Here is a 27939-nt window from a genome sequence, read left to right on the forward strand (position 1 = left end):
ATTTCGCATTGCATAAGGCTACCATTCTGCCTTACAAGGTTAAGCTCTACCTCCATCTACATTTGCATGGCTGAAAGATCGTCACCTTATCTACATTTGCATGGCTGAAATATCGCCACCTTATTTACATTCTACATGGCTGAAAGATCACCACATTATTTACATTCTGCATGGCTGAAAGATCGCCACCTTATTTACATTCTTCATGGCTGAAAGATCGCCACCTTATCTATATTTGCATGGCTGAAAGATCGCGACCTCATTCGCATGGTTGAAAGATCGCCACCTTATCTACATTTGCATGGCTGAAAGATCGCCACCATATTTACATTCTGCATGGCTGAAAGATCGCCACCTTATTTACATTCTGCATGGCTGAAAGATCGCCACCTTATCTATATTTGCATGGCTGAAAGATCGCCACCTTATCTACATTTGCATGGCTAAAAGATCGCCACCTTATTTACATTCTGCATGGCTGAAAGATCGCCACCTACTGCATCTCATGGGCTGAAAGATCACCAAATACTGCATCTCACGGGCTGAAAGATCGCCAAATACTGCATCTTATGGGCTGAAAGATCGCCAAATTATCCAAAGGCGTCATCGTTCGGAGGCATCATCTTCATAGCCCGAGAACACCATGTCATGGCCTGAGGATCCCTTTTAATCTTTTGCATATCATTATTCAAAGGCGTCATGGTTCGGAGGCATCATCCTCATAGCCCGAGAGCATCATTTCATGGCCTGTGAATCCTTTATTATACACTCCATGGCCCAGGACATCATGGTCCAAGGACGTCATTCTAACCGTCCAAAGACAACCTTCATGGTCCGACGAGAATTTGCATCATGTTTAAATTTACGCACCATATATCCTTGTATTGCTTATTTGCAGGTAAACCGGCGAGCAACGGCCATCTCGGTAGGAGCGATCCCGCTCCAGTTCCCGCAGCCCTATCAAACCTTAACCATTCCCCCGTCCTAAATATTGCGTCCGTTCTTGAAAGTCTCCATCGGCATACTCCGTCGACGGATCCTGAACTACATACGACCTGATTCCTGTAAGACTAGGGATATGTAGGCAGCTCAGAAGCCAGGGCACGGCCTAAGTCTCCTCGAACCATTTCGTTCGGTCAAAATTGGCCATCATATCTTTACCCGACAACTCTTTCATCCTTCCCGGGTAAAGAGGGGCAGCTGTTGATACCCAATTTTTTTCTATATATTTTTAATATGCAAAATACTTTCAAAATAGCATGTGCATGCATAAATAAGTATGTCCAAATGTTTTACTATTTTTTAATCAATTTATTGCCCTATTTTATCTAGAAAACCCCAATAATTATTCCCAAAATTATCATTTTGGTAGTTCATTTATTGGATTCTCATATTTATGCTAAAAAATAGCTAAGATAATTTTTACATATTTTTACAAATTTATTTAGTATTTTTAAAGCTAAATTGCATATAATTACAATATTAGCCTCTTTTAGATTTAATTACGTTTATATCTATAAAAATTAAGTCCAGAATTTTTAATTTTGATGATTATGTACTATTAGTCATTTTAGTACCTTTAATTTATTTCCAGAAATTATTTTAAAATTTTTTATAAATCAAATAGGGAAAAGTGGCTATTTAAATGTTAGCCCATTTTCATTTCAATTTTAGCCTGATTTGGCACCCCAAGTAAACCCAATCTGAGGCCCAATTACCCTGACCCAATCCTCGTTTAATCTGACCCAATCCCATCTTCATAACCCACCCACTCGCCCGCTTTAATCCAGGCCATTGATCATTCAGATCAACGGCCAACAACAATCCTTACCTTTTTTAATTCAAGCGACCCCTAACCCTAACCCCATTTCATACACTCCGCCACCTATGAATCCCCTTCTCTCTCAAACCCTCTCAAACCCTAGCCGCTGCCCTCAACTACAACCCTAAAATCTCCCAAATCAATGGCTTCCAGGGTCATCGGAGGCCTGTATCCACCTCTTATAGCTTCTAGATGCCCGATTATCATGGTTTCAAGGCTAGATCCTGGAAAAGTTTGGTCCAGACCTTGGTCTTTTTCCGTTTACGACTGTTCTCCGGTCGTCTCTGACCTTTCTCCGGCCAGCCATGGCTATTCGAGTCTGACTCTTGACTCTCCTGCTTAGATCGATGGTTTTCAAAGCCTTTCTCACCACTTGGGGTTCTTCTGAAACCCTAACCTTTAAGGTTCTTCCGATTTCTTTTAGATCTGTTTTAGATCCGTGTTTGCTCTAAACTTCTAAATGTTTTTCTCAAAGTTTCTTCTAAAACTCTACCTTCAAAACCCCTTATCTTTTCCGATTAGGGTTTTTGCTAAGTTATTTCGAAGCTTTCTCTGATTTTTGACATGTTCTGCTGTGTTTCCTTATGTCGTTCTTCTATTGGAGTTTGCATGTTAAATGCCTTAACTTCTTTTGAGGTTTCTGAATCTATTTTTTGTTAATAGTTGTTTGAATTATTTGTTTTTTATCCCTAGACTCAATTGGTGTTGAAAACCCTAAGTCTGGGTTTATTCAAGTTTTTAAGACTATTTGTTGTGTGCCTTACTTTTTCGTCATCTTTGAGTTCGATTGGTTTCAAAAACCCTAATTTCTTTGGGGCCTATTCGAGCTTCTGAAGCTGCTTGTGCAACTCATCTGTTTGAAGTTGCTCGACTGGATTTGAAATCTTTTTGTTTCAGCATTTGTTTCTTTATGTGATTTTGACTTCCTACTATCATCGAAACTCGACTATTCTTTTTTATAAGGGCCTTTTTACTTGACCCTTTGCATGCTTCTGATACTCTCTTTTTTCTCTATTACTAAGTTAATGAAGTTGACCTATGTGACTACCATGTTTCGATAATTCACTGTCTACTGACTATGTGATTGTTATTGCATGTTGCTTCCCTTTGACATAGTTTAGCCTCGCATGCCTAATGTTTATGCACTCTATTTATATGCTGAATTCCCCTCTTAAATGACCTTCAATTTCGGACTGATTTCGAACCATCCCTTGTGAAATTCTGATTGCACTCGTGTTAAGTAATTGATTCTTTCCTTGTTTCGCCTTACTGATTTCCCTGTTTCTTGGTCTAATTTGGACACTTTCCTTTGAACCTTCGATCCCTACTTTTCTACTCAATTTGATTAATTCCCTTACCTTGGTTACATTGGTATTTGATTCTTACCGATATTTCCTTGATTAGAATCTGATGAACCAAGTCTCTATTACATATTGTGTACTTGTACTATGCTGAAAATATTTCCTTATTTGTTATATTCGGCCTTATGTGATTTCTTTCCTTATTTAGTATTTGCATGTTACCGTTTAAATTTAACTCCTTAATTAAAGGACGTACTTATGCTGATTTGATTTTAATTAGCACATAGTTCCATAATTACTGCTAAACTATGATCCTTGCCTCATTTTCTACCTGTTTTCAAACTATAAGTACCTTGCTCTCTCATTAACACAAACAGACGAACACTCTTAGTTCTGAACTAACACTTACACTCAAACGCTCTCTCTTGCTTTACTACTTGTACTGTGGCCTGTATAGCTGGCTGAAAGCCAAAGCTATATTTCGAAGTCCTGCTACCTTTCTTTACTGCATTTTGCTTCTTTGAACTGGTATGTTCTAATTAAGCTTACAGCATCAACAATAACATGGTTACTTAATGTTCTTGCATTCTTGTTTGTCTACTGCTTGTATCTATTTCAGTACCTTTATGTAGCATGCTGTAATTTCTTTTCTCCTGTTCTGAATTAATGTTTTGTGAACCTTAAATCCCTATCCCCAATGTGTTTGGTACTATGTTTGGTATGGGGCATGGCAGTATTGAACATTGCTGTCCACGACTCAAACTTGATCCCCCTGGGATCATAACCTCTATGTTTCCTCTAGTGTTGTGTGTTCTGGTGGGCTTATAGGTATGCCAGCATCTTCAATTGTTGAGCATGCCTAAAGCTAACCCTTGCCTAAGTACATAGGCTCTTTGCAATTCCCAACCCCCTTTACTCCTCTCCTTTATTCCCTCAGCTCTTAGAACTCTGTTTCTGCACTTGCACTATCTTCTTAGACTTAAGTTCTGCCCCCCTTGTGTGAGCCTTGCCTTGGGACCCATGAGCTCCCTCTGAACTTGGACACATGAGGGCTGTCACTTCCACACTTCACTTGTCCCTATTCTGGTTATGGAACTTGGGTGTGAGCACTGCCCGGGGTCTTATTGAGGCCCTTAGGGAACTCTGACACACTCAAGTCTGAGAAAGGCTTTGGATCGATGGTCTTTGAGTTGGTTTATCTCATAACTCAGAGAGGAAGTCAAGAATTAGGCTTCCTCTGGTTGTAATTTTTCTTTGTACTTTTTCTGATGTAATTTTTATTCCTGGTTTGTAATAATTTATAATGAACGTTTGGGGCTGACTAGTGAAAAGGGTTGGGTAATTATGCATGCTAGGGTAGAAAATATATCTATAGGACTTCTTTTAATTCTGCACTTTCAAACTACATTAGAAAATATGTCTATCGGACTTCTTTTAATTCTGCACTTTCAAACTGCATTAGAAAATATGTCTATAGGACTTCTTTTAATTCTGCACTTTCAAACTGCATTAGAAATCATGTCTCTAGGACTTATACAAAATTCTGCTTGTTCAGTTTCACACCTAGATAACCTGCTTATAGGTCGTATTCGAATTCTGCACGCCACTTAGATATCATGCTTTAGGTTCTAAACGGCTATAAATAAGTATCACATTCGTAATCATGCCTGCATGGATTCTTAAATAAAACTTGACTCGTTTCATTCCCATTCAATATTAGATATCCTTTTCATAGGGATTAAAAATCAGTAATAGTAGATACTATCACCTGCAGAACCTGTAACTAGTCTAATTTAATTTTGTCCCTTCTGAATCTCTTTTAATAATCTAATCGCCTTACTTAACAAGGTTTAGCAAGCATGCCTATAGGATTTCAAACAATTTATTTCGAGTATTTACTGTCTCATCACCTTCTGAATTGAAAAGACATCATGCCTATAGGACTCCGTCTAAGCACTCAGGCAAGCCCTAGGATAATAATTGTAAAACTAAATCCGCTTTGCTAATTGCTACAACCAGCAGGCAGGCCTGATTCGGACTTCTTATCTGAGTTATGCAATAAACTAAGCTGCCACAACCATTAACTTCCCTTGTCTTTGTGCGCTTTAAATCAGACCTAAAAAGTATGTGCAAGTCATGCTATTTATGTGCTTTTGTTTGAGGAGGTATACTTGAGCCTTATATGCTTATGTGTTTCCCCCTTTAATGTGCAGTCTTTATATGTTTTGTATGTCGCCTTAGAATTTTTACCTTTGAAACTTCAAGTAAGCCTAATACCCCTCCCTTTTATGATTAGTAGTCATAAATGCCTCCGGGACTGATAGGAATGGGACGGGTAATAGAATGCAATAAGTAATCGAGACCAATCCGCGCTTTAATACCTTAACGGGGTGGGAAGGGTAGATATGGATATGATGACCACGCGATAATGTCATGTGTAGCCCCTCATCGAGGAGTCATTACCGACATTATGTGGGGTGATCCATATTTTTAATAAACCTAGGACCCCCCCCCCCCTTTTCCTTTATTCTTTATTCTTTTTCAGCATTGTAACTCCTTATTAAAAAAAATCAGCTCTTTGATTGTTCTTTAAAATTTGTTTACTTTCAAACCATTATGTATTGAAATCCCCTCTTACTTGAGCCTTATTTGCTTACATTTTAATTGTACCCCAAATTCACAATAACTGTCTGGCCGGGAACCACACTAGTGGATCCTGAGGGGTGCCTAACACCTTCCCCTTAGGATAATTTCAAGCCCTTACTCAATCTTTGATTATTTAAACAAGCTTAGAGTTGAATCTCTATTGGTGTCCTAATGCACCTTAATCATTAGGTGGCGACTCTTCAAATACAAACCCAGTTCCCAAAAGGAACGAGTTGTCCCTCCAAATGTCATAAACCCAATTTCGCGAGAAAAAGGGGGCGCGACACAGTCGGAATGGACAGTTCAGATCTTGGAGGACATGCTTAGAGCATGTGTGATTAACTTTGGAGGACAGTGGGATCAGTTCTTGCCGTTGGCAGAGTTTTCTTACAGTAACAGCTACCAGTCCAGCATCGAGATGGCTCCATTTGAGGCTATATATGGGCGGCGATGTCGTTCTCCTATCGGGTGGTTTGAGCCTGAGAGGCTATGTTATACGGCACAGACTTGGTAAAAGATGCTTTGGATAAGGTAAAGTTGATTCAGGAACGGCTTCGCACTGCTCAGTCCAGACAGAAGAGCTATGCGGATCAGAAGGCACGTGATGTATCATTCATGGTTGGCGAGAAGGTCTCTTGAAAGTCTCGCTAATGAAGGGTATTATGAGGTTCGGGAAGAAGGGCAAGTTGAGCCCAAGATTCATTGGCCCATTTGAGATTTGAGGCGAGTTGAGGAGGTTGCTTACGAGCTTGCTCTACCCCCCAGCTTATCGGGAGTTCATCCAGTTTTCCACGTGTCAATGCTCCAAGGGTATCATGCCGACTTGTCCCATGTGTTGGACTTCAGTACTATTCAGCTGGATGAGAGTTTGGGTTATGAGTAGGAGCCAGTTGCCATTGTTGATAGACAGGATCGCCAGTTAAGATCCAAGAGGATTTCAGCGGTGAAGGTCCAGTGGAGGGGCCAACCAGTCGAGGAGGCGACATGGGAGTCCGAGGAGGACATATGGAGCAGATATCCACACTTATTCGGCACTTCAGGTACTTTTCTACGTCCGATCGAGGATGAACGTTTGTTTAAGAGGTGGAGAATGTAACGACCGGACCGGTCATTTTGCTTTTCAGAACCCCGTTCCCGTAAATAAAAACACTCCGCGCTTGCTTTAACTGATTCACAACCTGCGGGGATGGTTGGTTCGGGTTTTGGAAGAGTTTGGGTTGAAATAGGCTCATTTGATTCCTTAAGATTTTCTTAAAAAGCTAAGTTTGGCTTCGGTCAACATTTTTAGCAAACGGACCCGGATCTGTGTTATGACGGTCCTGGAGGGTCCGTAGGAAAATATGGGACCTGAGCGTATGCCCAGAATCGAATTTCGAGGTCCCTAGCCCGAGTAATGAATTTTTATTGAAAATTGTTAAACTGAAATTCTAAGCTTTTAAAGAAACTAAATAATGAGTGATCACATTGGTATCGGGCTCGTATGTTGGTTCCGGAGCCCAGTACAGGTCCAATATAACATTTAAGACCTTCCCTCAAAATTTGGTGTCAATCCGAGTAGTCTAAGTACGTTTCGGCTCGTCGGAAGTGAATTAACAACTTGAAGTTCATAAGTTTGATTCAATTGTTTTAGGGGGTGATTCTTAGATTTAGCGTTGTTTCGGGTGATCCAAAAGTTCGAGCAAGTCCGTTTCATTATTTCAGACTTGCCCGTATGCTCGGGCGGGGCCCGGGAGCCCCGAGCGTCAATCGGACGAGGCTCGAGTGAAGTTGAAAAATTTGAGAAGGGCTGAAGCTTCAGTTGTTGTCATAACCGCACCTGCGGTTGGTCAGCCGCAGGTGCGGTCAACCCATCGTAGATGCGGCCCAGGGCTGGCCAGGCCAAACCGCAAAAGCGGCTTCAAGACCGCAGAAGCGGTCCCAGCCCGCTTGGCTAATTCCGCAGATACGACCTCCCTCTCGCAGAAGCGGGACCGCAGATGCGGAAATCGCTGAAGTAGTGAGCTTCATTTAATACGGGTTCCAAGTGATTTTTTCCATTTCTCACTCCTCCATTGGGCGACTTTGGGAGCTTTTGAGAGAAGATTTCCACCTAGCATTTGAGTTTTGGATCGTTCGGCTCCAAATTGAGAGTTCGGGCTCGTTCTTGGTATCGAAAGTGCACTTTGGAGCGAGGAGAGTCTCCTTTCTAACCTTGTAAGAGGGAATTGTCCCCATAGGAGTAAAAATTGTGTAATGTGCCACTAAATGTGGGGGCTACGTACGCACTAGGTGACGAGAGTCCGTGTGTAGCTACTATCATATTAATTGTCCGGGTAGTTTAGGACCCGTATCATGCTATATTTTTAAGTGTTATATGTCTTCGTGCTAATGTAATCATTTGAGATGTGCTAGAGAATTGGAAATGAACATAATTGAACATGTATATTGTTGAACACTTGTATGAGTTTAATCAAGTATAAATGCGCCTCCTTGTATGTTCCTGTTGATAAATTGTTGTTTGTGGATCGGGCCGATCACCTCGGTAGAAATAGATGCATCTATGGTTCGCGCCATTCGACCCTCTGGCAGTGCACAGTTTCTTTTCTGTTGGATCGGGCCGTCGACCTCGGCATAATGTGCGCATGATATCTATGTGAATTATTATAGATGACTTGCCTGCTAAATGGTTCGAATTGTAACTGGTTAACCGTGATATTATAATGTCATGACTTAGAAATTCTTATTGCAACTGTTATATAATTGTGACCTTCATGCTTAGCATAACATCGTATCATATTATTTGACCCTAGTAGGTATCAAGTCGACCTCTCGTCTCTACTTGTTCGATATTAGACGGGATACTTACTGGGTACATATTGTTTATGTACTCATACTACGCTTCTGTACTTAATTGTACAGGCTCTGAGGCAGGTACATCTGGCTATCAGACCGGTGCGCATCACTGATCTTAGTCCGAGACTTCCACGGTGAGCTGCTTTCTCTTCCTGTGATGATCAGCAGCTGATGGAGTTCCTCTTATTTTTGGCTGACTATTCTGTTTCAGACAGTAGAATAGATCTATTATTTTGTATATTTTACTAGTTGCCCATAGCTTGTGACACCAGGTCTTGGCACACACTTAGTAGACAGTTTCTTTTGGGGTTGTATAACTATTACCGCATATTGCTTATTATCATATGTTTTAAATTGCGTAAATTAAGACAAGTGTTGTAACTGTTTTTGGTAAGTAAAAATAAGAACTCACTAATAATTCCCCGTTGGCTTGCCTGACAACGGTGTTGGGCGCCATCACGACTTGAGGTGAAATTGGGTCGTGACAGAAATAGTGATCTAGTGATGGGGAACTGCTATGTGTAGGGAATTGGTTATGTGGGACTGTGATAGGAGAAGGTTGATCTGAGGGCTCTACAGGTTGTGTGACACTTGACCTGTGCTGAGTAGTGTGTTGTTCTGGCTCAACTTCCAAATGATCAATAAAAGGAATAGAATTGAGGACTGATGTGAAGGAAGTGGTGCCATCATGCATGGCAAAGGGAAAAACATGCTCATTGAAAGTGACATCTCCGGAAATGTGTATCTTTCTGGTGACTAAACTCAAGATCTTGTAACCTTTTGTGTTGAAAGGATAACTAACAAAGACATGAGGGGCGGTTCTTGGCTCAAACTTGTCTCTGTGAGGTTTAGGGGCTGTAGGGTAGCACAAACATCCAAAGCTTCTAATCTGTGAGTATTTAGGCTTCCTTTTGTATAGAAGTTCATAAGGGCATCTATTGCTCAGGCTACTAGAAGGAAGTCTATTTATGATGTAGGTTGCACAAAGAATACGCTCACCCCAGTACCTAGTTGGTAGTTTTGACTGAAACAAAAGAGCTCTAGCAGTTTCTAGTAGGTATTTATGTTTCCTTTCTACTATGCCATTTTGCTGAGGTGTATAGAGACAAGTTCTTTGGTGTGTTATGCCCTTGGATTGGAAAAAAATGATTGGCTTCTGTATTGGTGAACTCCAGGCCATTGTCTGATCTAATGGTTTTGATTCTAATGTTAAATTGGTTTTCTACCAAAGCTACAAAAGCTTTAATGGTTTGAAGGGCATTACTATTACATGATAGAAGATGAGTCTAGGTGGATCTACTGTAGTCATCCACTATGGTAATAAAGTACCTATAGTTGTCATGTGTTATAACATGGTAAGGTCCCCATAGATCAACATGCAATAATTCAAATATTTTGGTAGCAATGATGGTCTTCTGGGGAAAGGGGAGTCTTTCTTGTCTGGCCATAGGACAAATGGAACAAAGGAAAGGCTGTTTGGAAGAGAAATTGGCAGGTATTGAGATAATGTTTTTCATTTCAACAAAAGGCACATGACCATGTCTATTATGCCATAGAACATTCACATTATTTCTTATAGGCTCATGAGAATTCAGAGTAAAAGACTGATGGGTTTTCAGTATTTTATGTTTTGATGATCTAACAAACTGGTCATGAAGAACCAGATAGAGCACCTGGAGCACAGGACATACATTTCATGTGAACTAATTGAAGCCTGAAAAATTAGCAAAGGGAGGAACACAACAGGGACCTGATGATCTGGCCCTTTAGGGTTTTCCGACACAAGCAAGTCAATGACTGTACGTAATCAAGATAAAGAGGAACACAACAGGGACCTGCTGTCTTAGGGTTCTCTGACAAAAAGTACAAGTCAAGTGCGCAGCTGGAACGTGACAGAAGAAAGTAACCATCTGGCAACTGTTACAGAAGAGGAACACAACTAGGACCCGGTCTGTTGGTGTGTCCTGACAGGAAGTACAAAGCCCACTATCCAGCTGGAACGCAACTGCCCAGAAGTGGCTGTGCCGATTATACAACAGTCACTTCTCATTGGGAAGAAGTATACACCTTGAGTTGACATCAATTTGAGTTGACATCACTATCTATTGTGCCATCTTTTGTGATAAAACAACCTGGTTCAAGACATACTATTCTTCGCGCATTCAGTTATCTCTCAAGCATAACAAAGTTCATCTAGCATTGAAGTCACTGGTGTGTCAAGAACAAGAAGACAACTCCACTAAGGATTAGTTTCTAACCGAGTCTTATGTACATCAATAGTTGAGTTGTAATCTTGTTAATTGTTCTACATTATAATTCCTAGTTTGCTTTCTTAGAAGCGCTGTCTTAGGAACAAATCAAATTCATAAACTTTAGAGTTTATGTTGTGACTAGGAATTTTTATATGTTAAATCCTCTGTAACTAGGAGAGTTATAGAGTGGCTTGTGGTGGTGCATCACAAGTTAGTTTGAAGTCTTTGCAAAAGGGTGTTTGCAAAGTGGCTTGTAATAGGTAGATTACAAGTTAGTTGAGTTTAAAGCCTATAGGTGTAGGTCGTGATTTTTTGATCCCCTTGTGTGGGATTTTTCCACGTAGAAAATCTCTGGCCTTCTTTACATTCAGTCGTTACTGCATTCTACGTATCATTCTCACAGAGGACCAGGTACTCTATAATTTGGTGGACTCACATAAGTCAACAGTTGGTATCAGAGCAGGTTCCTCTTATCAGGCGAACACCTAGGAGGAATCCTCAATGACTGCTCCATCAAGCTTTGAAGAAGGACAATCAACCTATAGACCTCCCAGATTCAATGGTCAATACTAAGGCTGGTGGAAGACCAGGATGTATGATTTCATTATGGCAGAAGATTTAGAGCTGTGGGACATTATATGTGATGGTCCACATGTTCCCATGAAGAAGATTGAAGAAACAGGGCAAATGGTGCCGAAAGGAAGAAGATAGTACAACGACATTGACAGAAAAGTTGTTGAAAAGAACTACCGTGCCAAGAAAATCTTGATGTGTGGCATAGGACCTGATGAGTACAATAGAGTCTCAGCTTGTGAAACTGCCAAAGAAATATGGGAGGCGTTGCAAACCGCTCAGGAAGGAACCACCCAGGTCAAACAATCCAAGATTGACATGCTTATCACAGAATATGAACTCTTTAGGATGAAGGATGATGAATCTATACAAGATATGCACACTAGATTCACCTCCATAATAAATGAGCTTCATTCACTTGGAGATGTCATTCCCAGAAATAAGCTCGTAAGGAAAATTCTCAGCGTCCTACCTGGGTCTTGGGAAAGTAAGGTAAATGCATCACGGAAGCTAAAGATCTACAGACTCAGACCATGGATGAGTTGATTGGTAATCTGAAAACTTACGAGATGAAAAGAAAGAAAGACAGGGAAAGAAGAGAGCCCAACAAGGAAAAGAACCTAGTGCTTAAAGCTGAAAGGTGTGATTCAAGTGATGAAGATAGTGACATGTCCTATCTTACTAAGAGATTTCAAAAAATGGTTCGAAGAAATGGTGGCATACCAAAGTGGGGCAGTTCAAGTAAAACAAGGAACAATGATCTCTGTCACGGATGTGGAAAGTCAGGGCATTTCATCAAAGACTGCCCACTCGCGAAATAGGAGCAGTACAAGAAAAATCCTGACAAAACAGGAAAAAGGAACCTAGTTCCAGAGAAAAGATTCAAAAAAAAAATGATGCTGACAATATCGTTAAGCAGGCTTTTGTTGCTTGGGGAGACTCCTCAAGTGAATCTGAAAGGGAATCAGATGAAGAAAATAGTTCCTTGATAGCAGTGGAAAATGAAGCAACGAAGTACGACTCACTGTTCTCGCTGATGGCTCAGTCAGATAATGATGATAAAGAAGATGAAGACGATGAGGTCAACTTCCGGGATGTTCAGAGAAATCTGAAATCCTATTCTTCCAAGAAGCTAAGGTCTTTATCAAATGTCTCAATTGATGCCTATTGTAGCCTTATAAACGATAAGGAGATCCTTACAATAGAACTAGGAGAGGCAGAGCAATCTAGAGATGATCTAGTGGTCTGTGTAGTAGACCGAGATGAGACCATAGCTAATCTTGAAATAGAAAAGGAGGCCTTGAATGAAAGAATAACTAGAGTGGAAAATGAGAGAGACGGCCTGATTGTAGTAGTTGTTGATCTAAAAGAAACAATAGAAGGCCTTAACAATGAGAAGCACACCTTAGAAGAAAACGTTGCATCTACTGAAGAGGAAAGGGATGACTTGTTAGCAATATGCGATGATCTAGAGGAAACCATTGAGGGACTCAATAGAGAACATAGGAATGTAAGTCTTGGGAAAGGGAAGGAAGTAGCCAGTGAGGCGTACATCATGCTTGAAAAAGAGTTAAATGTTGTAAAAACCAGTCTTTGCAGTGAACTCGAGAGGAATCAGCAACTCCAAGCTGAGTTGGAGAAAGTAAGAAATGATCTTGAGAAATCCTTGAAGTGGACCTGGTCCTCAGATGTTGTTACTGCCATGTATCTCAACAATAGTGGGAACAAGCAGGGCATCGGGTTCCAAAGGGAGAAAACTCCCTACAACCCACACAGCAAGTATGTCACTGTACCTGATAACTGGCTATGTACCCACTGCGGAAACAATGGGCATTTTAAAGAAAATTGTCAGGCCAGGGTTCAGTCTGCTCAGAAGAACAAAGCGTTCACTGATAGAGTGACTACTAGCAAAGGACCAGGTACCACTCGCAAAAAGCGGATGCTGCCTGCGTGGATTAGGAAATCCCTCATACATCCTTTTTTTAGTAACAAGGGACCCAAACTAGTTTGGGTTCCTAAATCTAACCCTTGATGTGCATGTGCAGCGAGCAGACTGCGATGGACTATGGACAGTGAATGCCTAAAGCACGCAGCTGGAAACATCATGAAAGTCTCTCACTGTCATTTTGATGATCTAACAAACTTGTCATGAAGAACCAGATAGAGCAACTGGAGCACAGGACATAGATTTCATGTGAACTAATCGAAGCCTGAAAATCAGCAAAGGGAGGAACACAACATGGACCTGATTATCTGGCCCTTTAGGGTTTTCTGACACAAGCAAGTCAATGACTGTATGCAATCAAGATAAAGAGGAACACAACAGGGACCTGCTGTCTTAGGGTTCTCTGACAAAAAGTACAAGTCAAGTGCGCAGCTGGAACGTGACAGAAGAAAGTGACCATTTAGCAACTGTTATAGAAGAGGAACACAACTAGGACCCGGTCTGTTGGTGTGTCCTGACAGGAAGTACAAAGCCCACTATCCAGCTGGAACGCAACTGCCCAGAAGTGGCTGTGCAGATTGTACAACAGTCACTTCTCATTGGGAAGAAGTATACACCTTGAGTTGACATCACCTTGAGTTGACATCACTATCTATTGTGCCATCTTTTGTGATAAAATAACCTGGTGCAAGACATACTATTCTTTGTGCATTCAGTGATATTCTCTCAAGCATAACAAAGTTCATCTAGCATTGAAGTCACTGGTGTGTCAAGAACAAGAAGACAACTCCACTAAGGATCAGTTTCTAACTGAGTCTTATGTACGTCCATAGTTGAGTTGTAATCTTGTTAATTGTTCTACATTATAATTCCTAGTTTGCTTTCTTAGAAGCGTTTTCTTAGGAAAAAATCAAATTCGTAAACTTTAGAGTTTATGTTGTGACTAGGAATAGTCATAAGTTAAATCCTCTGTAACTAGGAGAGTTATAGAGTGGCTTGTGGTGGTGCATCACAAGTTAGTTTGAAGTCTTTGCAAAAGGGTATTTGCAAAGTGGCTTGTAATAGGTAGATTACAAGTTAGTTGAGTTTAAAGCCTACAGGTGTAGGTCGTGGTTTTTTGATCCCCTTGTGTGGGTTTTTTCCACGTAGAAAATCTCTGGCCTTCTTTACATTCAGTCGTTACTGCATTCTACGTATCAGTCTCATAGACGACTAGGTACTCTATAGTTTGGTAGACTCACATAAGTCAATAAAGACTATTCTTTATTGCTTGCAGATGAACTATTTACAACAGAAAGAGGAACACACTTATTCATGACTAATGACTTATCTACATTGTTGTGAAGGTGACACTGTGTGTTGCAAGCACAACAACAGCCTGACAAAAGAGGAGATTTGACTGTAGGATTGTACTATTTGTTCTGCAAACATTTTTGACATAGGAAGTACAAGCCATCCATGTCTTTACCAATCACCAGAGGCCTCTTCATTGAAGGGGCCTGCAACAGACATGAATTGTTAGAGAAGGAAACAAGTTATTCAAGATCTGTTAGAGAGTGAACTGAATTCAAATTGTATTTGAAAAAAGGTATAAACAACACTTTTTCCAGGGTGATTTCAGGTATGAGTGTCACACTGCCAATTTCTGTTACCCTTACTTTATATCCATTTGGGAGAATGACAAGGAGAGGATATGGCAAGGTTATAATTTTGGTCAATTAGGATTTGATGAAGGTCATGTGATTTGAGGCTCCAGAATCTAATATTCATGAGTCGGCTATATTTTTGAAACAATTGCACGACAATTTACTAAAATTAATTGAAGATGTACATGCAACAATACCTACAAAGTTGGCAGTTGCACAGGCTAAATTCACATTGCTGGTACTTTCTCCTCCATTTCCTATCTGGAAGTGCTACAGCAAGTTCATGATTTGCCCATACTGCTCCTGAGTGAAGTTAACACTTTGGTTATCCTTTTGTGCATCAGATTTATCATGTGATGGCATATCCAGCAGAGGTCCATATACATTTGAAATAGTCCTGTTTGACCTGTTAAAACCACTGTTGGGCTTGAAATTCGGATTTGAATTGTGGAGGCTACAATTATTGTTCCCCTTGAAGTTTTGGCCATAACCCTGAGGGTATCCATGTAGTTTGTAGCATTTGTCCTTAGTGTGTCCCGGCTTCTTACAATACTCACACATTGGCCTTGACTTGTTTGCACCATTATAGTTGTTGCTAGGGGAGTATTGGTTATGTAGTTGTTTTGCTTTAAGGTATTCACATTTAGGGAAGTTGATTCCAAAACAAGCTGATTACTAGGTCTAATGTCCATCTGTTTTTCCTCTTGGACTAACAAGGAAAAAGCTTGTGCAATTAAAGGCAATGGATTCATCATTAAAATGGTGCCTCGCACCAAAGTGTAGACCTCATTAAGTCCCATAAGAAAGTGTATTAGTCGCCTATCTTGTTCTGCTTTGTGCATACTCTCTTTTGCTCCACATGTCCAGTGACAAGTGCATTGATTTTTAGCAGTTAGGTTGCTCAGTTCTTCCCACAGCTTCTTCATCTTAGTATAGTACCCTGTAATGTCAAGAGATCCTTGGGAAAGATCGTTAATATCCTTCTGAATTTGGTAAAGCTTTGCGCCATTATTCTGATCATATCGGTCTTCTAATTCCTTGCACAATTCTGTTGCATCATTTACGTATTCCACGCTATCTGCAATTTTCTTGGATAATGAATCCAAAATCCACGATGTTACCATATCGTCACACCTCTCTCACAGTCGAAGCTTTTGAGAATCTAGATCTGGCCTGTTACATTCTTCATTAATAAAACCCACCTTGTTCTTCACAGAAAGGGCACGCAATACACTCCTCCTCCATGATCTGCGTCCAACGCCATTAAAAGGAACTGATACTAATATTGATCGGGATTATCTGAGGGATGCATATAGAAAGGACTACTCAGATCTACACCGGATTGACTATTATCAGCCGGCAAATCAGCTTCTAAATCACTAGACCGTTCGTTCTCATCTAAAATTGCCATAACTGAATCTATTGAGCTAAGTATTGAAGAACAAAATAGTAATTTGCAATTGAGATTTGCATTCAAAGAAAAATTGTGAATCGCACAAATGAATTCCAAAATAACTCGGATTTAGGTTTGCATGTGACAAATGGGACTAGTGAATTTGACCGATCTGAAAACAGAGACGCAATTACCGGAGAAGAGGTTCCCAAAACTGAAACCATAACAATTTCGGATATCCTGCTGAGAATGAGCTTGAGCTAAGCTCTAATGGAGATCCTATGGAAGCTTCTGGAAGTAGCAGTCACATAAGAGAAAATATCGAGAGGAAGAAGAAGGAAATGGGAGAAAAAGAATCTCATTTTATTACTCTGCAATTGGAGAGTTATATATAACAACACCTCGCTATAACAATCAAAAATATTCGGAACAAATTGAGTTGTTATAAAGAGGTTTGGTTGTAGTCTGTAACGTGGGGAGGAAAGCACCATCTCTTGTGTTATCGTCTTCACTTGTTAATTCAACCATTTAAAAAAAATCAAGCACATTTTTTATATTTGTAAATCTATATAGAGCAACTTTCACTATTTCTAATAGCATCTCTTTTAAATGTCATTCTCAAAAAAGTTAAAATAAATTTTTGTGGCTACCATTTTTTACTTTAAGTGCTTTCACTGGACCAAATTCATAAACTAATTAACAATTTCCAAAGCTTTAGACAAAGAAATTGAATTAGTTAATACCGTCAAATTTTAATACTAAAAGAGTATAAGAACATGTTATTCAATTTAAATAACATAAATTTACAACGCATCTAATTTTAAAAGTACTGTTTAATCAAGTTTAAATCTGCGTAGGAACTATATTAAAATTCTAGCTCTTAACCTAAATTTGATCCAAATAAACTTATTTTAACATCCATACATAATATAAAGGTAATATAACTGAAGATAAAAGTAATACAAGAAGCTTTTAAAGCTTTAAAATGTTAAGTGAAGTTGCGTATTAGGTGTCTAAAAATATAATAAGAGAATGAGATAGTACTAAAATCTTACCCAAAAAAACATAATAAAAATGAGAATCACATCAAGAGCCTCTTTCTTTCTCTTTATAGGGCATGGGATTAACATGTGAATTAGTAATAAAAATTCAAGAATTTTTTTTTATAATATGAACAAATTGAGATAAAATAAACCATTGGGCCCCTGCAGACACATCATCTAGTAATTAAATATATGGCAAGTACATCTTAAATTAATCGAAGTTTTTATTTACTTCTATAATGATCTAAAAAGTTTTATATTTGGAAAGTGATTAATAAATTGCCACTAGCCAACCCCTTCACGAATAAAAAACTGACAAATTTAGCTAATGTAGAAGATGATATCATTATCGTGATGACCTAAAAGTTTTCTTCTTTCTTCTTTTTTTGTAAAGTAGATAGACTTCAGGACCTACATTGACTATTGCAAGTGAAGAGAAATCATTAAGAAGAATTTAATCAAAGATGACAAATACATGTTTATCACATGGATGCATACAATATGTAACCTAGGGCTCTACATAATTTTTCTCTTTTTTCAATCTCTGAAAATACAACGGACCTAGAATTTCTATACTTTGGGTACACCGCTAAAAAAAAGAGAAAAAAGAAGTCCTAATTGAGAATCAATTCATGTTTCTTTGGATAAATAAGTTACAATTCAACCAGGTGCATCACTCAACCTTTTTGGAATATGAAAGCCAACGGATAATATTAGATCAATTTCAAAAAATATATATACATAAAATACTTAGTTCATCGAAAAAACTATGGGTTCACGTGCACGTAAAAGCAGCTTAAATGCACCCGTCTGTAGTGATGTATTTTTTGTTGGGTTTTTTAAGCTTAATTTAGCTTAAAAGAGGGTGAATGGGAAATGGAGGGAAAATGAAATATTTGAGTGTAACGACCCGACTGATCGTTTTACTTTCTAGAACCCCGTTCCTCTAAATAAGACTCCCCGCACTTGCTTTTACTGATTTATGACTTGCGGGGATGGTTTGCTTGGAATTTTGAAGAGTTTGGGTTAAAATTGGAACACTTGGTTCCTTAAGGTTGGCTTAAAAGACTAAGTTGACTTCGGTCAATATTTTGAGTAAATGACCTCTGAATCAGAATTTGACGGTTCCAATAGGTTCGTATGATGATTTCAGATATGGGCGTATGCTTGGATTGGATTTTGGATGACCCGGGAGCGTTTCGGCGCCTAATAGTGAAAGTTGGTTCTTGAATGTTTTAGAAGTTCTTTAAATTTGGTTTAGAGCGGGTTTTGATGATACCGAGGTCCGAGCGGGATTCCGAGACCGGAAATAGTTCCGTAATGTCATTTAAGACCTGCACGCAATATTTGGTGTCAATCCGAGTAGTATAAGTATGTTTCGGCACATTGGAAGTAAATTGAAGAACTTGAAGTTCATATGTTTGATTCAATATGTTTTAGGGGGTGATTCTTAGTTTTAATGTTGTTTCGGGCGTTCCTAGGGTTCGAGCGAGTCCGTTTTATCATTCCAAATTTGTGGGTATGTTCGGGCGGGGTGCCGGGCGCCCCGAGCGTCAATCGGACGAGGCTCGGACTAAGTTGAAAAATTTGAGCAAGAGATGAAGCTCCAACTTCTGTCATAACCACACTTGCGGTTGGTAAGCTGCATGTGCAAGCTCGCAGGTGCGGGCCTTGACTCGTAGATGCGGCCAAGGGTGGGCAGCCCAGAACCCGCAGATGCGGCCCCTCCTCCGCAAAAGCGGTGGGCCTTCCGCAGAAGCGGCCCCAGCCGGCCTAATAAAATTTTTGTCGAAGTGATAAGCTTGATAATTGCACGCTATATCCTGTTTGGTTTAATATATTGGTTTGACTTAGGGCATTCCGAGAAAATACTTAAAATATTGATTTCTTTAATTTTCAGAAGGTCAATAAGACAGTTTCAATCCTAAATGTTATACTCACATCACTGTATATGTTTTTTTTTCTAAAAATGTATTTAATTCTGAACATATTATATATGCTTGTATTTGGGATAATATTATGTTTGTTTTTTTAAAATAAATTCTCATTCGGTGTGAGGTACGTACATTCATTAAAGGAGAAAATACTTTCTACTAGGATCTTCTCCATTCATATAGATCGAACCCCATATCTCTGATTAAGAGCAGAGAAATCCTATTTAATATCCGTCACATCATAAGCCCTGGTGGTGCATGGATTCATCATTACACTAAGATATGAATTAAACAATTGAGGAAAAACAAGGAGCAACAAAATGGAGCTAGCATGATGCGGTAATCTAATACATCATTAGTACATATAAGTCATTAAAAGTTCATATATTTTAAGCAGTTGTTCTTAAAATATTGCACTATTTCAAGCTACTAGATTACTGCTAAATTTATGTTTGTCATGGTGTTCCTAGTGGAACTATCATCACAACAACATATCGTAGTCGAAGGTGGCTAATCGAGATTGCCACTGTTATTTTGCCAAACATTCCCTTGGCATGTTGGAGGAGCTGCCATACAATCCCTGTCTTTTTCAAAAACTTGTGCAACAAAAGCTGGGATATCTTCAAAAACACTTGGCACATAGTTGTTTACAAAATTATGGCCTGCCTTTGCCAGTTGATCCACTACCCTATTTTGCTATTTGTACGCATGTTGAACTACCGAATTACCTAGCTGGTCCAGGAAGCACCTGCAACCATTTATCATGTTAGAAAATGAAATATTATCGGATTGTAATAGTGTGAGAATTTCTGTTGCATCCACCTCCACCTGCAGTGGTACTATATTGTACTCATATGCCAATTTGAGCCCATGAATTAATGCATACAATTCTGCCAAAACGGATGTGTCCCTTGGTACAGTCCCTGAGAAACCTAATATCCATTCAGCGTTACAATTTCTAATTAGCCTCAATACCAGCAGTTGTGTCTGAATGTGCTCCATCTGTGCTTAACTTGTAAAAGTTGTCCTTTGTAGGACTCTACTTTATGTTGGTCGTAGTCCTATTTTTTTCTCTTGTGAGAAGAAGCTGCCAAATATGAGAATTCACCCGCTTGCTGTGTTGTATGCTTAACATGAATGTTATCCCGAGTCATGTTGTATATATTATTATTTCATGTTATCCAAATATTCCATAAGCTTATTGGTAAGTATGTGTATGGATTTATATTATAAGGAAGTTTGGAATCTTTATAGCTTATCAGCTCATGCAACCAGCTCTGAGTGACTGTTAAGTGTTATTAATGTGATGCATGAGTCCTAATTTCTGCCAATATTTTTTGGAATTTGTGCAATCAAGGAAAATGTGTTTTATAGTTTCTTCCTCTTGTTGACAGTAAGGGCAAATGGCATCCCGTATTATATTAATTTGTCTAAGAAAAACTCTTGTTGGCAGCGTATTGTGGCAAAGTAGCCAGACGAAACTTTTAATTTTAGGTTGAATAGGAAGTTTCCATATCCAGGAAAAATTAGTTGAATTATTACTGGGTTTGTTGTAACTGTCTTTCCAAAGTGGTATACATTGAGTGCATAGTAAAATTTCCCATTGGTATTAAGCCCCAGTAAATTTGGTCTCCATTATTTTCAAACATAGAAACATAAGTGGTTAGAATTAATTGTCTTATATTATGAGCTAATTCAAATGGAATTTTGTTCCAGTTCCATCCCGTGCCATTTAATATATCAGATATTTTTATATCACTATGGTCTGAAGGTAAGGGACCCTGGATTAAAGAACGAATATTTGTACCGGCGTTTACCCAAGGATCATCCCAAAATTTTATGTGTTTTCCATTCCCTATCCTCCATTTGATCCCCATTTGGCAGTGTTGCCAACCTTTAAAATATTATTCCAAGTTTTGGAGTGAGTAGTTGCAATGGTCTTATGAAGATATTTATCAATGAGTAATTTTGCTCACATTGTTTGTGGTGATTTAAAGGCTCTCCAAGCTAGACTTGCAAGCAAAGCTGAATTCTTTTGGCGCAGATTTTGAATACCCAAACCACCTATTTCTTTTGGAGTTGTAATATCATTCCATTTAATAAGGTGCATTTTCTTTCTTGTTGAAGCAGTACCCCATAGAAAATTACGCTGCTATTGTTTATTTTATTAATGATGCGCATTAAAAAAATATATTGCATAATATGGTTGGGTAAATTATTCAGAGTAGATTTAATAAGAGTAATTTGTCCTGTCATAGTTAGGAAATTTGTTTTCCATCCTGCTAGTCTATTTTTAAAATTATTTAGAAGAAATTGAAAGTCTGCATTTTTAGGTCTTGCTTGGAACATTGGAAAACCTAAATATTTTTCAAATGATGTCCCTTCCTTAATGTTAAAAGAGTCAATGACAAATTTCCTATCAGATTGAATATAATTTTTTGCGAAAAAACTTCTGATTTTTCAAAGTTGATTTTTTGCCCTGAATAGTGTGAGAAGTGATTTAGAACATCAATTATGGCATGGCAGCTTTTGGTAGTGATTTTGGAAAACAGAATAATATCATCTGCAAAGAAAAGATGTGATAGGGGTGGTCCTTCTTTGGATAGACAAATTGGCTGCCATTGAAGGTAGTCCACTAAGATTGAAATGCTGCGTGAAAACATTTTCATACACATTATAAACAAGTATGGTGATAAAGGATCACCTTGACGAATACCTCCTGATGGTTTGAAGTACTGAGTCCTGGCACCATTAACTAGTATAGAAATGGATGTTGTTGTAATGCAGGACATAATTAAATTTATCATAGATGTAGGAATATTAAAATAAAGAAGTTTCTTTCTTATAAAAGACCATTCCAATCTGTCAAAAGTTTTTCCAAGTCAAGTTTTAATAGCATAGAAGGAGACTTGCCTTTCATTTTCGTTAAGTAATTCAAAGCTTCCTGCACTATTATAGCATTATCCGAAGCTCTTTTGCCTTGTTGGAAACTAGTTAGTAGGTCCTATTATTATGCTAATAATTGGTAGTCTATTGACAATTATCTTAGTAATTAACTTATAGATTGTATTACACAAGCTTATGGGCCGATACTGATGAATAGTTGCCGGACTTTTTACCTTTGGAACAAGGCAAATTAAGATTCTGTTTAACTCATGAGGAATGACCTTAGTATTGAAGATGTCATGACAAAAGAGACTAACTTTGTCACTTACATCCGACCAATATTTTTGGTAGATTAACGGATGTAGCCCGTCTAGACCTGGGGCCTTATAGGGTTTAAAGCTATATAGGGCACATTTAATCTCCTCTAGACTAAAAGGCTTCTCTATTCTTTGAGTGTCACACAAAGATAGTTTATGAGTATTCGAGTCCTTATGTGTTTTAATAGATAGCAAATCTTCAGTTGTAAATAAATTCTTATAATAAGTAAGAATATGATTTTGTAAGTCATTTTGGTTAAAGCTCCAATTACCAACCAAATCCCTTAAAGCATGTATTATATTCCTTCTGCATCTATGAAGGGTAGACATATGGAAGAATTTAGTGTTTGCGTCATCCTCATTAACCAGGTGATGCGTGATTTCAATTTTCAAAATTCTTCTTCTAAACGTAATATGTTACTGTAATCCATAGTTAATTCAGTTTCCAAATTTTTGAGGAATATGATTATAGGGTAGTGTATAGAAGATTGAATTCCTGCCAACCTAGCTAGTATCTTTCTTTTTTGTTAGAATATATTCCCAAAATTTTGTTTATTCCATAGAGTGGCTACTGCCTGAAAATTTCTAGTAGTTTGAAGTAGAGGTTGATCATTAGTCCAAACTCTATGAACTATTTGTTGAAATTGTGGATGTGATGCCCACATTGTTTCAAATCTAAAAAAAATTTGTTGTATCCTAGGCGTGGGTTCTAAGGTGATTAAGAGAGGGCAATGATCAGAATAAGTACGTGGTAGATGTTTCACTATAGCTTCTGGGTATAAGTTTATCCAGTCGTAATTTCCTAAAAAGCGATCAAGCCGTTCTAAAATTGTGTTACCATGTCTACGCTTGTTAGTCCATGTGAAATGACTACCCTGAAACCCTAAGTCTATTAATTTGCACCAACTAATACAGTTGCCAAAATTATCCGCCCTATTATTACTAATAGGGAGGCCACCAAATTTTTCGCTTGACTCTAGCACCTCATTAAAATCACCTCCTATTAACAAGGCATACAAACAGTATCGTGCAAATTAAATAAGTTATTCCAAAGAATATTACGTAATTTATAGTGATTGCTAGCATAAATGGCAGATAATATCCATTGAAGTTTAGTGGGATATACCTGGACCATGCAATGTATTTCTTGGTCAGATATTCTCATCTCCATCACATTGATACCATCCTCATTCCACAGCACAACTAAACCGTCTGTCAGACCATTAGCAAATACTTGGGACATGTTTGTAAAGTTGAAATCATCACGGAGCCTTGTATGATCATGCATGTGTGTTTCAAGCAAGATGACTAGCACTGGCCTATGATTATCCAATAAGGACCTAAAGTGTCGTCTAAACTCAGGATTGTGTGATCCCCTATAGTTCCAGACTAGAAAATTCATATAAGAATTAGGATTATTGGTCTGACCTAGTGAAATTGGAGTCGTCGGAGTGACAAGAGGTGTTGTCTGCTCCAGACTCACTGACTGAATAATCTGATGAAGTGTTGGGAATATGACCATGGCATATTTCCCTACTTCTGGATTGGTTGTTAGACAAAAATTGAGACTGCATGTTACTAGATTTGGTGGACATTTCATAATAAACTTTTTTTCGTACTGTTCTTTGAGGTCGTAGAGCAGAATTCCCTTTAGCCACCAAAATCCGTTCTTGTTTCCCTCATCTTCGCTAGTATCTCTGCCAACTATTGCCTTGTTTGGCTGTCCAGTGCGTGTGGTGATGGTGGTGTATCTGTGGTGGAATCTCCTATGGTGTGAAACTTTCTAGTGGACTCAGTGGACTCGAGTATGGAGACAGTGGATTGAAGGAGTGGAGTGACTAGAACCAGGGAGCATACACCTGCCCCATATGGTGAGGAGGGTAAAATGGCAGTAGGTTGACTGTTGGGTTCCCATTCAGGTTCATCGGGCTCATGGGGTAAGCCCACTGTTGTTGAGTTGAAGTTGATGCATGGTGCTCCAACATGAGAGGTGTCTGAGTGGTGAACCATTAGTTCTTAGTGTAGGCCTCCATGCCTAGTCTCATTCCCTCTATCACTATCTCTGCTAAGTGCGTAGGGTTTTGAATTAGGAGAATAACCTCCTGATTGTTCATCTCCATGGTGAAGATCAGTGCATAACCTTGCAAACCCATCTCCAACCAAGATTGGAGTGGTTGATCCATTATCATTGGCTGTGAACTGTAGATCAGTGGGGTTGAGATGTGTGGCATCTGTGGTCCCTGCATGGTTAGCCTTGGTAGTTGAAAAAACTAGTTGTTGTTTTATATATTCTCTTTCAGAGACATATTTTGGTTGTTGGTCGGAAAAGAGGGCCTTTGCATTGTTGATAATTTTAGGAGTATTCTGTGTATGATCGATTGTTTGAGAAAAGGTGTTGTAGTTGTCTATTAAGTCTCAAAATGTGCATGAGGTGAAGACTACAACGGATTGTTAGGATGGTAAGTAATGTCATGTAGGTCTTCACATGTTTTGCAATCGTTATGTTTTCATGGATCTTGAGTATACCTATAGTCTTGAATATTATAGGGTACTGTAGCATGCAAGACATCTTGGTTTTGGCTTATATTTAATAAGGACGTGGTTGATGGGGGTGTATTCAATTGGGATTTGTCTATTAGGGATTGGTCATGGGAGGTGAGTGTGCTGCTATGTGGAGTAGGCAGCTTATGTGTCTGTTCTTTCTTAGGAAACATGTTTAGGTCATTTAGGTAGGTTAAAGAGTGGGATAGTGAATTCAGTACTATATTATTAGGGTGAGAAATAATTTCATTAGGGCAAGGAGGGCTGCGAAACTAGGATCTGTGTTGATTGGTCAAGAGTGGGCTGCAACATTGGTGTCGCTGCTATATGTGATACACATTCCCCAGTTGGGCCAACTGGTATTGGGCTTGTACAAAACGTTGATTAGCTCCTCCCATAGTTAGCCCATAGTCAGCTAAGGTATCAAATTTATTAATGAATTCCTTACTGGGCTTAGCAAGCATGTGTGTGGCAGGCAAGGATAACCGGCCCAAGTGTGGCATAGTAGGGTTAGAATACTTACCTGCCATAGGTTGCTATTGTGGCTGCGCCACTACTGTAGCCGCCTTGCTTGTGGTGGTTGTGGAGTTCCTGTATGTGTAGTTTGGTCTCCTTGCAAAGGTGACTGTTTTCCAGTCACTTTCATGTGTTTGGTCATTGTTTAGTATTGTAGAGGAGGTTGTTGCCTGATTTTTTAAAACCTTGTTCCAGTGAGGAAGGTGCAACAAAAGAATAATTAGGCTTTGCATGCCCAAATCGTCCACAATCGTGCAGGGTAGGTTAAGCCCCTCATAGAGAAGTGTTTACCTGTGATGGCCTATGTGAATATGAGTTTTTAACGGTTTTTCTAAGGGTACTTCAATGCAAATATGTTCGTATCTTCCCCTTGTAGTAGTGGAAGTGCATGTGTCTATCTTTAATAGTCTTCCCAACTTCGACCCAACCCTTTGTAGTATTTCCAAATCATAGAACTCAGTCGGAAGTTTGGAAGTCTAACCCAAATAGCCGAGTAAGTAAGCTGTGTAGATGATACTATGAATTTGGGTTCCCATATTCGAACTGACAAAAAATGGCTCAGTATGAACCATGGTCCGGCATGAAGAGCCTTAATCATATTCTCTTCTTTTTGAAATTTGATAAGAAAAGTCAGACCCCAGATCAATAATAGGGAGGTCTTCAGTGTTGGACACATGCCCATGTTGTCCAGCCGAAGGCCCAATGGCCTAATCCTATTCTCTTTTGGTTTCCATTCCTATTCAGAATTGGATTCGATTTTTGTTCCTATTTAGAGTTAGTTTTGGCTTTAAGGGAAAGCACCACTTATGATATATAAATAGGACAACCTTGAAGAATTATTCTATACTCATTGATACAAGTCTTTGAAAGACTTAAGCATATAAGAGTGGTTTTTGAGAGAGCTTTCATCAAGAGAGAAGAGAGAAGAAAAGTATTTGTTTTGCTGCAGATTTTTATTCCGACCAGCCAACTTCAATTCATGTTTTTCGATTCATTAACCGTTGGATCGGGCTGAAATTGTGACTGAGTGTTCGTAACGTACTGATCTTGGATTTGAACGGTGGAGATCGGATTTGGAGGCTCGTAGCATCTGATTTCGAGCCTCGAACAACAGCTTCATTTTTGTAGATTATACTCTTTCTTCAATTGATTAGTTGTTGCTCTTGTTACTATTGTTGCTCCGTGTTTGGCACTTTTAGTGTAGCCAATTTGGAGAACTTTTGTAACCCTCTTATTGTTATAGTGGAGCTTTTTGGATCTTTGTGATCCCATGGTTTTTACCTTCGATTTGAAGGGTTTTCCACGTTAAAATTTGATATTTTTTACTTTCTTTATTTTCGGGTTTGCCTCTATCTCGACATAACAGTGGTATCAGAGCCTTGGTTATTTATCCGGGTTGTTACGAAATGGAGGAGAATATGAGCAAGATGGTATGTTTAAATGGGAGAAATTATAATATTTAGAGAAGCAAGATGAAAGATTTGTTGTTCGTGAAGAAGATGCATCTAACTGTTTTTGCAGCTCATAAACCCGAGAGTATATCCGATGAAGATTGGGATTTCGAGCACCAACAAGTATGTGGATATATACGCCAATGGGTTGAAGATAATGTTCGCAACCATATTGTGAACAAGTTGTTCCTGCTAAAGCAATTGATGACATTTAAATACAAGGAAGGCAGCCCTATCCTTGATCACATAAATGATTTTCAGGGCATCCTTGATTTGCTGTCTGGAATGGGAGTTAATTTTGATGATGAGATACAAGGACTTTGGCTTCTCAATACTCTCCCAGACTCTTGGGAAACTCTTCGTGTTTCTTTGACTAATTCAACTCCTGGAGGTAAGGTGACCATGGAATATGCCAAGAGTGGTGTGTTGAACGAGGAAGTAAGGAGAAAATCTCAGAGTTCGTCCTCACAAGCAGATATCTTGGTTACAGAAGATCGGGGGAGAGATAGAACAAGAGGCTCAAGGAATAGAGGTAAAAGTAGAAGTAAGTCAAGGTCCAAATACTATAATATTACATGCAACCACCGTGGCAAGAAAGGACACATCAAAAGGTTTTGCCGCAAGTTGAATCAAGACACCAGAGAAGGAAAGAAAGCTGAAAATAACGAGAACAATGTTGCTGATATTGTTCGAGATGACCTCCTTTTTGCATATGATGAAAACGTCATCAATTTGGTATCCCATGAGACGAGCTGGATAGTAGATTCTGGAGCTACCTCACATGTCACACCAAGAAAAGATTTTTTCTCATCTTATACTCCTGTTGATTCTGGAGTGTTAA

The sequence above is a fragment of the Nicotiana attenuata genome, unplaced genomic scaffold (genome assembly GCF_001879085.1).
Source record: "Nicotiana attenuata strain UT unplaced genomic scaffold, NIATTr2, whole genome shotgun sequence".
Classification (NCBI taxonomy): domain Eukaryota; kingdom Viridiplantae; phylum Streptophyta; class Magnoliopsida; order Solanales; family Solanaceae; genus Nicotiana; species Nicotiana attenuata.